At 42.1% G+C, this 12,052-nt stretch overlaps 1 long non-coding RNA gene across 1 annotated transcript; it reads left to right on the top strand.

Moving 5' to 3' along the window:
* The first annotated feature begins 8,213 nt into the window (after window positions 1-8,213).
* Window positions 8,214-11,446, top strand: LOC119270789. Its single transcript, XR_005134308.1, has 3 exons — window positions 8,214-8,544; window positions 9,325-10,801; window positions 11,196-11,446. It is a non-coding gene; the product is annotated as an uncharacterized LOC119270789 (long non-coding RNA).
* Window positions 11,447-12,052: the final 606 nt, after the last annotated feature.

Genomic DNA, 12,052 nt, shown 5'->3' on the forward strand with positions numbered 1-12,052 from the left:
GGGTGATTAGAGACTACACCATCAAATAATTCAAAAAATTGGAAATAACCTTTAGTACCGGTTGGTGTAAAGGTCCCCCATACCACGGCGCGGGCTCGTGCCACGTGGTGGGCCTTTAGTGGCGGTTCGTGCAGAACCGGGACTAAAGGGGGGGGGGACTAAACCCCACCCTTTAGTGCCGGTTGCAGAACCGGCACTAAAGGCCCTTACGAACCGGTGCTATAGCCCGGTTCTGCACTAGTGTATTGAACTGCACCTACTAGACTCCTGTATTTGGTGTTGTCTTCTTGACTCAAGGCTTGCCCTTCTGTTAGAGACAATTTTTCTGAACTGGATAATGGAGTAGGTGAGGATTTACAACCTTGTAAGCCAGCCTTCTTTACTAGATCTGTTGCGTATTTTTCTTGGGATAGATGAAGTCCATCCTCATGTTTCTTCACTTCTATTCCTAAGAAATAGTGCAAATCTCCAAGATCCTTAAGAGCAAACTCTGTACTGAGATCCTTCAACAGTCCTGTGATGGCTTCATCAGATGAACTTGTGGCAATAATATCATCAACATAGATAAGAACAAAGATGTGGGCATTGCACTTGTTACAAATAAACAATGAAGTGTCAGACTTAGAAGGAACAAAGCCAAGTGTTTGCATTTTCTGACTGAGACTTGAGTACCACGCCCTTGGAGCTTGCTTTAACCCATATAACACTTTGTCAAGCTTGCACACATGCAAAGGTGCATGTTGCTTTTTAAACCCAGGAGGTTGTTTCATGTACACTTCCTCTACCAGAACACCATGAAGGAACGCGTTCTGTACATCTAGTTGTCTGAGACTCCAGCCCCTGGACAGAGCAATAGACAAAACAAGACGGATGGTGGCAACTTTTACAACTGGACTAAATGTGTCCTTGTAGTCTATACCATACTGGTGTTTGAATCCTTTGGCCATAAGTCTTGCCTTGTAGCGATCAATAGTGCCATCAGATTTTCTCTTGATCATGAACACCCACTTGCAATCAATAAGATTTTTACCTTGCTATGGAGGAACCAAGTGCCATGTTTTGCTTCTCTTCAATGCCATGTACTCTTCATGCATGGCCTTCTTCCAGTTTTCATCCGCAAGGGCTTCTTGAAGTGTGTGTGGTTCACCTAGTTCACCTATAGAACACACCATACCATATTTCTTAATATGCTTATAATTAACTGGTTTTATTACCCCTTGTTGTAGCCGTGTACAACGTGGAGGTGAAGTGGTCTGCATGGGTGGCACAGAAGATCCTGTGCTATCTGTAGAAGTTGTTGGAGACTCTGATCCCGAGGCCGAGCGAGGCGAAGCAGCAGCAGGTTGGGCAGCAGGATCTGCTACTAGATCTTCAGTGGCTGTGGAAGAAGGCATGCAACGTAGTGGCTCCACAGAAGATCCCGTCTGGTAGGACTCATCATGGCACCGTGATGATGGGCCAGTGTCCTTTGCGCTAGAGGTGGGTTCACACCTGTTGGCCGGCGCAGATCACGCCGCTTGTAGCACACGGGTTGCACCGGGAACCGGACGCCCGTAGGTCCAATGGGAGGCAAACAAGTGGCGGCGTGTGGTTCGCTCGGGCTGGTGGAGGCGCCACCACGAATCACAGGGGGTCGCGTGGCAGACGCGTGCTCGCTCGCAGGCACGCGGTCGGTAGCTCCACGCGTGGCTGAGGGCGCGGACTCCAGAGGTGATTCTGCTGTCCTGCCAGCGGTTGCGGATCCCGAAGCCGATTCGCTGAGCAGGTCTACCGCTGGTGCGGGATTCCGAGGCGTAGCTCCCTGGGCCGTGACACATGGAATATGGCACGGCGACACCATTTTCTTCACCATTTTTAGTCCTGTTTTTCTGTATCATCACACAACTCACGCACAGTGGTTTGAGTGGTTTGAGGGTTAGTCAACATATAATCATCACGGTTTCGTTCCCCTTCATCAAGGCCGGTGAGAGGTGGTAGAAGAAGGATTTCTTTACGAAGTATGGCACCGACATTGGGATGGAGGTCGACAAAGGGAAATTTGGTATCATGAAAAACGACATCTTGAGAAATATAGACACGCCCAGTAGAGACATCTAGGCACTTAACCCCCTTGTGTTGGGCACTATAGCCAAGAAAGACACATTGTTTTGATTGGAACATGAGTTTGTGAGGCTTGTATGGATGGAGATTGGGCCAACACGCACAACCAAAGACACGTAGGGACGTGTAGTTTTGTTTGATGTGAAGAAGCCATTCGATGGGAGTTTCGTTGTTTATGACACGACTAGGGAGCATATTGATGACGTGAACAGCAGTGAGAAATGCTTCATCCTAAAATTTGAGGGGCATGGAAGCACCTGCTAGAAGAGCTAGACCAACTTCAACTATATGCCTATGCTTGCGTTTGGGAAAACCGTTTTATTGGTGAGCATGGGGACACGCCACATGGTGTCATATGCCAAGTGTTTGGAAGAAGGAATTTAATTTCTCGTATTCCCCTCCCCAGTCGGATTGGGCAGCAATGATCTTGCTATCAAACTTGCGTTCAACGAGTGCTTGGAAAATTTTGAAGACATGGAAAACATCGGATCTTTTCTTAAGAAGATATATCCAAGAAAATTTGCTAATCAATGAAGCTTACGTAGTATGCGTGTCTACCAACAGCGCTAGGGGCAGGGCCCCAAACATCAAAAAATATTAATTGCAATGGTTGAGTAGAAACTGAAGGAAATATGCCCTAGAGGCAATAATAAAGTTGTTATTTTATATTTCCTTATTCATGATAAATGTTTATTATTCACCCTAGAATTGTATTGCTCGGAAACCTAAATATGTGTGAATACATAGACAAACACTGTGTCCTTAGTGAGCCTCTACTTGACTAGCTCGTTGATCAAAGATGGTTAAGGTTTCCTAACCATGGACATGAGTTGTCATTTGATAACGGGATCATATCATTAGGAGAATGATGTGATGGACAAGATCGACCCATCCGTTAGCTTAGCATATTGATCGTTCAGTTTTATTGCTATTGCTTTCTTCATGTCAAATACATATTCCTTCGACTATGAGATTATGCAACTCCCGGATACCGGAGGAATGCCTTCTGTGCTATCAAACATCAAAACGTAACTGGGTGATTATAAAGATGCTCTACAGGTATCTCCGAAGGTGTTTGTTGAGTTGGCATAGATCGAGATTAGGATATGTCACTCGGAGTATCGGAGAGGTACACTACAAAGATTCCGGTCTATTGCAACAAAATTTATTGCTACAACTATGTTTTGTTGCAATAAAACACAATATTACCACAAATTCTCCGGTTGTGGTAATAGGCCACACATATTGCCATAACTTAGTTTTGTCTCGATAAATACTAGATTTGTTGCAATAGAGTGCTCATATTGCAACGAATTGTGTCGGCGTTGCGATATGGTAATGGTATTGCGACAAAAAAATTCTGTTGCACGAGGGCAGCCATTTTGTTGTAATAGAGACTAGGTATTTCAACAGAATAACTATTTGTGGCAATATTCAAAAAAATATTGCAACATCAGTGTGGCGTTGCATTAGTTACACATATTGTTGCAAAAAAGTGGCTACCTATTGCAACAAACTGCATCGGCGTTGCAATATGGCAGCGATATTGCAACAAACAGATTCCATTGCGCGAGGCAATCATTTTCTTGTAATTGAGACTAGGTATTTCAACAATCTTTGTCTTTGACATAAGCTTGTACATAGGTCTTGAACTTTTTTCTGTATTACTTGAACCTTAATTGAGATATATATATTACTCAAATTGGAATTACTTCCGATATGTACGCATAAATTCATTCACTTAACCTATTGAAAATATAGAATAAATTTAAAAAATTGTTCTCAAAATTATACGGGCAACAAGTATTGTGATACAAAGGGAGTAGATATTAGCATGAGAGCATATTATATATACATATTCTTCATATAAAAAAATAGAACATGCAGGCCCGTGAACAAAATAAAATGACCAACAATGGGGCATGCATGAAGAAACAAAAATGATCCATTCAAAGAATCGAACATACTACCTCCTACCTAGGGATAGAAGTGATTACCAACAGACTAAACACCATTTCTACGCTTATTGTTAATAAATAAACTTATTCTTAAACATAATGAACGGCTGGGCTAAGGCCCATTAAAAAGAAAGGTGTTCGGCTGACCGGCGAGGAGTTAAATTGGGCTGCCATTCCGTGACTTAGGCCCGGTTTTGCTTCTGGAAACTTCCGCATAGTTTTTCTTTTGTCTAAAAAAACCTAGTTTTTCTTCTTTTTCGGCTAGGTTTATCCTCAGCAGCTTTTTTTTTGTTTTTATTCCAGTTTACTATTTGGTTTTTATTCTCTTTTTCCTATTTCCTTTACTTTTTAGTTTCCATTTTCCATTTTTATTTTTAAATTTCAGTAACTTTTTCCTTGAAATTTGTGTATTTTTTAAAAAAAGTAGCAACAATTTTAAAATTTACCAACTTATTCAAATTCGTGGATGTGTTTTGATAAATTGGGGAACTATTTAAATTTTTTTACTTTTTTGGAACCGTGATTTTTTTTTCCAAATTTACAAACTTTTTTTTGAGTGGATGAACATTTTCATTTTCGCCAATATTTTTTCATGCCACGATTTTTTCAAATTTGTGTTGTTTTTTCAAATACTGAACTTATTTTGAGTTTGGTAACTTTTTTCGAGATCGCAATTTGTTTTAGAATGGACGACCTTTTTCTGAAATATATTAAAAAATTCAAATTCATGAATCTTTTTTGAGTCTGTGAATTTTATAAAATTAGTGATCTTTTTAAGAATTGATAAACATTTCTTTCATATTCTTGAAAATTTTCAAATTCATTAACATTTTTTGAAGCCACAAACTTTTTTCAAAGTTGAATTTTTTTAAAATTCTAAACTTTATATAGATGTGTACGGTCAACTATGCCATGGGTCAACGGTCAACCAGTCGACCGGTCAACATGGTTTTTTTTGAGCAACTGCACCCTTTATTAAACGTTCAGAAACATAGGGATACAGATGATATCGGGCAAACTAGTAAGCCACACATGGCGCCCTGAGCTAAGCGAGGCAGCAGCCTTTGCTAAGGCATGCGCCTCCACATTATGTTTCCTACTTTCATAAATAAATTTTACATCGTGGAAAAGCCTCCTCTGGTACTTAATTTCTTGCAAGATAGCAAAATATCGGCATGGGACTTCATCCTCTATGTTGGTCACCACTTCGATGCAGTCCAATGCGACACAGATGGATTGGGCATGCAGGTCCATAGCGAACGAGAGTGCCTCGCTGCAAGCTTGTGCTTCAAGAACTGCGGGATCAAGGAGTCCGTCGTGTATGATGGCAGAAGCACCGAGAAACATACCTCGCTTGTCTCTGCATATCACTGCTGACGCTGCCCGGTCGTCGATCTTCGAGAAGCCACCATCAACATTCATTTTGACCTCGTGGTTGGCGGGTGGAATCCACAAGCTAGGTTGCATCTGGTTGTTCGAACTCCCTGAATTTGCATGCAGGTCCCCAGATTTTACATGCAGGTCCCTGAGATTTGCTTGCCGGCCCTTAGGCTTTGCCTTCTTCTCGGGAATCATCTCCAGCTCAGCCAGGAATTTGCTAATGAAAACATGGGTGCTCAACGGGCTTTGGAACTGATTGTCGTGGATGGCGCGACGCCTTGCCCACCAGATGGCCCACATCGTCACGAGCACCCGTGCTAATTCCGCCGAGGGTAAAGTATCAACCAGCCATAACATCCATAGCTTCGCATCCTCCGATCGGTTTGATATGATAGTCTCCGTGAGGTCTTCATCAGCAAGTGCCCAAACACACCGGGCCATACGGCAGTCGAAAAGGGAATGGCGCCAAGTATCATTTGCCGCGTGACATATCGAGCACTTCGCCGAATCAGCCATGCTACGGTGCTGACGCACCGCACCCGTCGGGACGGACGTATTAGCTAGTCTCCAGGTAAAGACTTTGACTTTTGAAGGAACCAGGGCTCCCCACAGCCGGCTCCATGACTTACGGTCAGACTCTCCATTAGACTCAACATGGTGAACCGGTGGAAACAGCCGAGCGAGCGAGCTGGGCAAAGCGACCTCGCTTAGCTGGGTCAGCCCAGGGCGCGCGGCGGGTGAGTGTCAATTAGCGTTGCTTGCGCCACTAGTGATGTATAGGCGCTCTTTATATTTTAATATGCAATAACACGAAAAATTAAACACATCCAAATCAAACAATGCACAAATTCAAATTCATACATACTCGAATACTCTCAAACAATAATTTCGCTATTAGTTTTGCATGCAAATTCAAATTTTCTAAAAATATATGTTTTTTCTCACAATGAGATATAAATATTTTCTTGTATGTGATGTTTCGTTAGATATGAGATGTGAGAGTAGGGAGCTTACTGGGAAGAAGGAGCCTTTAAATAGGTAACCACGAAAGTAACGGCTATGAGGGCAACCCATAGGTTATTCCTTCTATATCGGGCTAAGAGCAACTCTAACAGATCCCACATATTGGCCCGATCCCCAAAAATCGGATGATATGCGGTTTATGGGCCAAACAATGACTAATAGATCCCGTATCTTGGCCCAGCCCGCATATTTTTTTACTGGAAACCTAAAGTCGTCCCCCTTGGAGCGGTATTTGTACGGGATTTGGGGGCACATTTCTAGGACCCTAAAAAAATCCATTTTGGTAGAAGAACGGGGAGGCACTGAAGAGCGAGAGAGAGATCTTACCAGCATCGACCGAGCATCCTGATCCAAAGCGAAGGGAGGTCTGAAGATGATTGTCAGGCGTCCGGGTCGTCCTTCTTGGCTGCCCCTGGACTGTCAGCCGAAGAGAGTTATGGTCGGTGCTGTACTGGAGTGAAGGAAGGTCGGAGTTGAACCAGGCGAGATAGCATACCAAAGACGCTAGCTCTCGCGAGGTAGAGAAGCGTACTGCATTTGGCCGTCGGGATAGAAGATCAAGGATGCAAATGGTTCCAACGAGTCGTCTGCAACCTTAATGCTTTTTTAATATTAACTAGTAGATCATAATCTCAATGTATAGTAATCCCTTGCTTGCTAGTGTACTCAATTATAGTGTGCTTGGGACACCCCACTTCCCATGTCACAGATAGTAGCCAGTAGCCCTTGTCCTTATCGTTTGACGTGGGTTATAAATAGTGTTGCATCAATCTTCTTTGCGCTAGAGTACATGCCAAGATCCTCTAGAATGTCCCCGCTTTGATGAAGCCTCGACACGATCTCTTGTATAGGTAGGCATGACTTGGTAGTTTCCTATTTTTAGAGGATGCGATACGATCAGATTTAACCCCCCCCCCCCAGCTCCCCGCTTTGATGACCCCATTGTGGAAAAAATTAAAGAAAAGAATACAAATTCAGTAAATGCAGTCCTTTCGCATCAAGTCCTTTTATGTCTACTAGTTGCGAGAAAAAAAATACTAAACTTGCAATATGATCATTTTGAAGAAAAGAATCTTCACAAAACAAGGTATCATGTATGAATATTCATGACTTCCCAAGGTGATGGCCATATTTTTGCATAGTTTATGATAATGTGCCCAAATTGAGCACATAGGTGCATCTTGCCATTACAAAAAATATTGACAAACATCAAAACAAAAAACAATGTTGACAAATAGAGTTTCTAAACTTTTGTTTTAAAAAAATTTCTAGTTTTATAGTGTAAAAAATGGGTATTTTTTGTGAAGCAAGTACGGAAATAGGTTTGAAATGGCACAACTTAAATTTGCACAGAAAGTAGACCATATTTGAGTGACAATTCCCAAGTTTCATGGGTTCTTTCGTACATCTAATGCATTTATAGTCATTTATTGCATAGAATTCAAATTTAAATCACAAGTGCATAAAAATGTTGGCAAAATTTTGGTGTTAAAGAAAATCCTATTTATATCCATTAATAGGCCTTATTAAAAAAGCAAGAAAAAGATAAGGGAAGAAAAAAATATTAAAATTTTACCGAGTGCAAAAATATACCACTAAAAAATACACCGTGTTTTGATTGGTCAAGATGGCCCTCTCATGGATCACACATCGGAACTGTTAGATTTGCTTAGATCGAACGGCTGTGGCCCTGCAGGTGCCCTATCCTTTTATCTCCTCTCTCTCCTTATCCTTCACACGCACGCCTACCCATCGAAGCCACCGCATACCACGCCGCAAGTCGCCTCATGCCGCCACCGCTTGCCCCTTTCTCTGTATATAGGTCGCCAACGCAACCCTGGGCCCCAGGATCGTTCCCTCCTCCCAACCAGGCTCGAGGAGGCGGCCATGAGGAGCGCGCAGCCGCCGCAATCCTGGGCAGATCTAGCCGGGGTCGTCGGCAGCCATCCCTCCCTCCGGGCGGCCATGAAGAATTGAAGCGGCTTGCGCAGAACTAGCGCATGGACCATGCGCGCCTCCCGCGCTAGGAGCCACCGGTCCTCGTCATCCGCTAGCATCCACGAGGAATCGATCCATATGTAATGTAAGCTACCTTCCACAATAATCCATCCAACAGGCTGCTTGCTTGTTTGTGTACTAGTGCAAGGGGAGCAAGATGCAAGGACGACATCGAGGGTACATGCCCGCTGCTAATTGATTCTCTTGGTAATAATAGTAGTACGTACGTGTTCCTGCCCATGGTGGAGATGCATATACCCGAATACCCGTAACATATTCATACATACTCGAATACTCTCAAACTGGCACGTATACATACATACCCGAATACCTGTGCGATTTTTTAATTCAGCTAAATAGGTCTACTGATTGTCAAATTGGGTATTAGAAATTGTGAAGAGCAACACGGACATGTACTTTACTGATAGGGAATGTAGGTGTAATACATAGTGCTTTTCATGGTAAGGGTTCTAGTACATGTATGATCATTTTAGTGTAGTATATCCCAACTTCACTATGAAAATACAGCAGAAACTTGTCTATTTATTTCACTTCAATTATTATATTTCTCGTATCTCAATCTCATATGCTTGTTTGATATATAATCCAATGGGTGATAGCATCACTTTTTACAACTACCCATCAGGGTTACCTTTTTATTTAGGTAAATGTAAGACTTCGTCACCTTTTACCAAGTATCCATCCTGGTTACATTATGCGCAAAATAGGTTCCACATTTAATTCCAGGGCGACTGCACAGGGCCCCCAAAAATTAGGGTTCTTGTCTGATGCTTTATCTCGTATTCGGTTTGTCTTGATGCTTTATCTCTGTTGGTTCTTGTCTGATGCACACTGTTCTTTGCAGGGCCGTTGACGAGGATGTGAGGTGGGCGACTGCACAGGGCCCCCAAAAATTAGGGGGCTTCAAATCCTGTATATGTGTTCTTCATCGCCATGGATCTGAGAGTGCCCGAACTGCTTGTTTTTGTTGGAGAAGAGAGAACATGAAGAAGAGGGACCTAGGTCGTGGGCCCCTTTGGCGAAGGGGTAAGTGCCTACTGCAGGTCTGGTCCAACCAGTTGTACTTGTGCGATTCAGCCACTTCTTCAAGGAGCCACAAAAAACCAGTCAGTACACCTGATCGAAATACGAGAGGGGAAAGCCCTAGATGGACGACGTGGTCATGGCTGACGGCCGCACCGATACGAGCGGCATCCTTGGTTCCTCTGTGTGTCCTAGGGCGGTGAGGCCCATGATCTCGTCCATGGAGCACTGTAGCATCATTGTTGTGCCTCTGCTATCATCCGTCGCCAGAACAAGCAGACATGTACGTTTCCCTTGCCTGACGCATTCCCATAGTCAATGTGAGTATTTTGTTCATATTGACATCACCACATGGCTATTTCTAATTTCCATGTTCCTCTTTTGTATGATTGGGAATTCCTTCTGTCATGTTTATTTGTTGCCCATCTCATGGCTGGAATCGTTCCTAATTAGAGGCTCTTTTCTTGAGTTGGTCAGTACTAGAAGGCACTAACATGCTAATTGAGACAAGCATGGAAAATAACTTGTACAGTCAATGTTGTACTAGACCACTACATTAGAACAGATGCATTATTTTAGTTTAATTTCCAATACAACTTGCCCCAAACAGCTACTCCTAGTTAGATTTGGAGTATATATGCAGAGTTAGATTTGAATGAAACTAGCTACTTCTGTCAATGTCAGAACTTTAAGTTTTAGGTATATATGTTATTCCTAATATGCTTGCTTCCCCTTATAATTTCAGTCATTTTGGCTACTTAGATGTTGGTTTAATTTGATTATGTGGCATGTAGTTCATTTGTTGTTAGCCACAGTCCAGGGGCCTCAATTTTCTGGAGATCGCCTGGGTTCTTTGCAGGGTTCTGATGATATTTCCAAGGAAATATACTGATCCTGATGTGAAAAAACTGCCCATTTTTTCCTTTCTTAAACATTTTTACTCTGTTTTTTGTTCTTCCTAGTTCCAGCTTCACATTGCTGGTGTTTCATGCCATATTCATCAGATCCTGCTTACATGCCTTATCATTAACTTGATTAGTATTTCTGCCACTGTCCAACTGGTTCTTAAAGGTACTAAATCCAGATTGAAGAGCAAACTCTATTTGCAGGTGCCAACGAAGAGGATTGACAAATAAGATAGTAGTCCAAACTTGCAAAATACCTTTTTCAGAGATCTAGTCCTAATAAGACTCCAGGTGCAAGGCTAACTGTTATTTCTTCAAGTGCGCTCTAATTGTTATTTCTTCAAGTGCGCTCATACAAGCTGAACAAGGAATTCTCAAATGTTTAAAGCAATTGTAAGTCACGACCTTGCTTTCTCTTAATGTTCACCTGCATTTTATATGTATGGCCTTCATAATTAGCTAGCTGCTTCTTCTCTTTCACAATGTGTTGTTGCTGCATCGAGTCACAACTTTGAAAAAACGAATATGTGCTAGCTAGGGACATGAACTTAACCGAAACTCCAGATTGAGTCACAACTTAAATCAACAGTTGATGCTTTTAGTACATGTACTTGTGCTTATGCTTTAGACATTTACACTTGTAAAACTGTTCTGATCCCTCAGTTACATGCTTGTTGACACAAATAGTTTGGTGATAGTTATTTTTAACAAGGGCTGGAATAATTGTATGATGTATGTTATGTTGGACTCATTAACTAGAACTATTTTTTTGATTTCTTGATTGCAGGATCCAAAGATCTAGCTCGACTGGACAGTTAGTCTTGGCCTTAATTAGGATGGCCAAATTACATTTGAGTATCATTTGATGGATATTTGCTATGAGAATTATGAATTTTATGAATCTATATATTATATGTATGGTTTTGAATATTGTAATTGAATGCATGTATTTTTTTTATGGTTGCAATAGGCTATTACCACAATCCACTTTCGGTTGCCACATGTTAGCATCACGAAAAGTTTAAATTGTCGCAATAGTTTCTCGCAACAAACATTTCACCTGTTGTGTTACCTATTTATCACCACTAAAACTAGTATGTTGCAATTTCCTGTTACGACGATTGGAATATTTGTTGCGATAAGTTAATGCCACAAGTGTAGTGGTTCGTGGAAAAATGCCTAATACCACGAAATCAAGTATCGTTGCCATAGTTTATTGCCACAATTGACTATTGCCATGGAAGAGCATGCACCACAAAACGAGCATAGTTGGCATAGGTTGTTGCCACAAATGTCTATCGCCACGAGCTATCAGTCGCCATGATTTGTTACACGCTGCATTAAAGGTATCTCCACAAAGAAAATTGTGGCATCAGGTGAGTGTTACCACGGGAAAATATGTGCCAACTTCCCGCATGGTTGTTGCAATATCAGACTTTATTGCCACGGTTGTTTTTTTGTGGCAATAACCTATTACCATGCGTCCAGTCGCAACGGCTGTCAACAAATGTTGTTTTGTGGCAATAGGTACTTATCGCCACAAATCGACATGTATTGCGACGACCAATTTTGTTACAATAGACCCGGATCCTTGTAGTGGTATCTCTGGGCCCTCTCGGTAATACACATCATAAGAAGCCTTGC

Source organism: Triticum dicoccoides, chromosome 3A (genome assembly GCF_002162155.2).
Source record: "Triticum dicoccoides isolate Atlit2015 ecotype Zavitan chromosome 3A, WEW_v2.0, whole genome shotgun sequence".
Classification (NCBI taxonomy): domain Eukaryota; kingdom Viridiplantae; phylum Streptophyta; class Magnoliopsida; order Poales; family Poaceae; genus Triticum; species Triticum dicoccoides.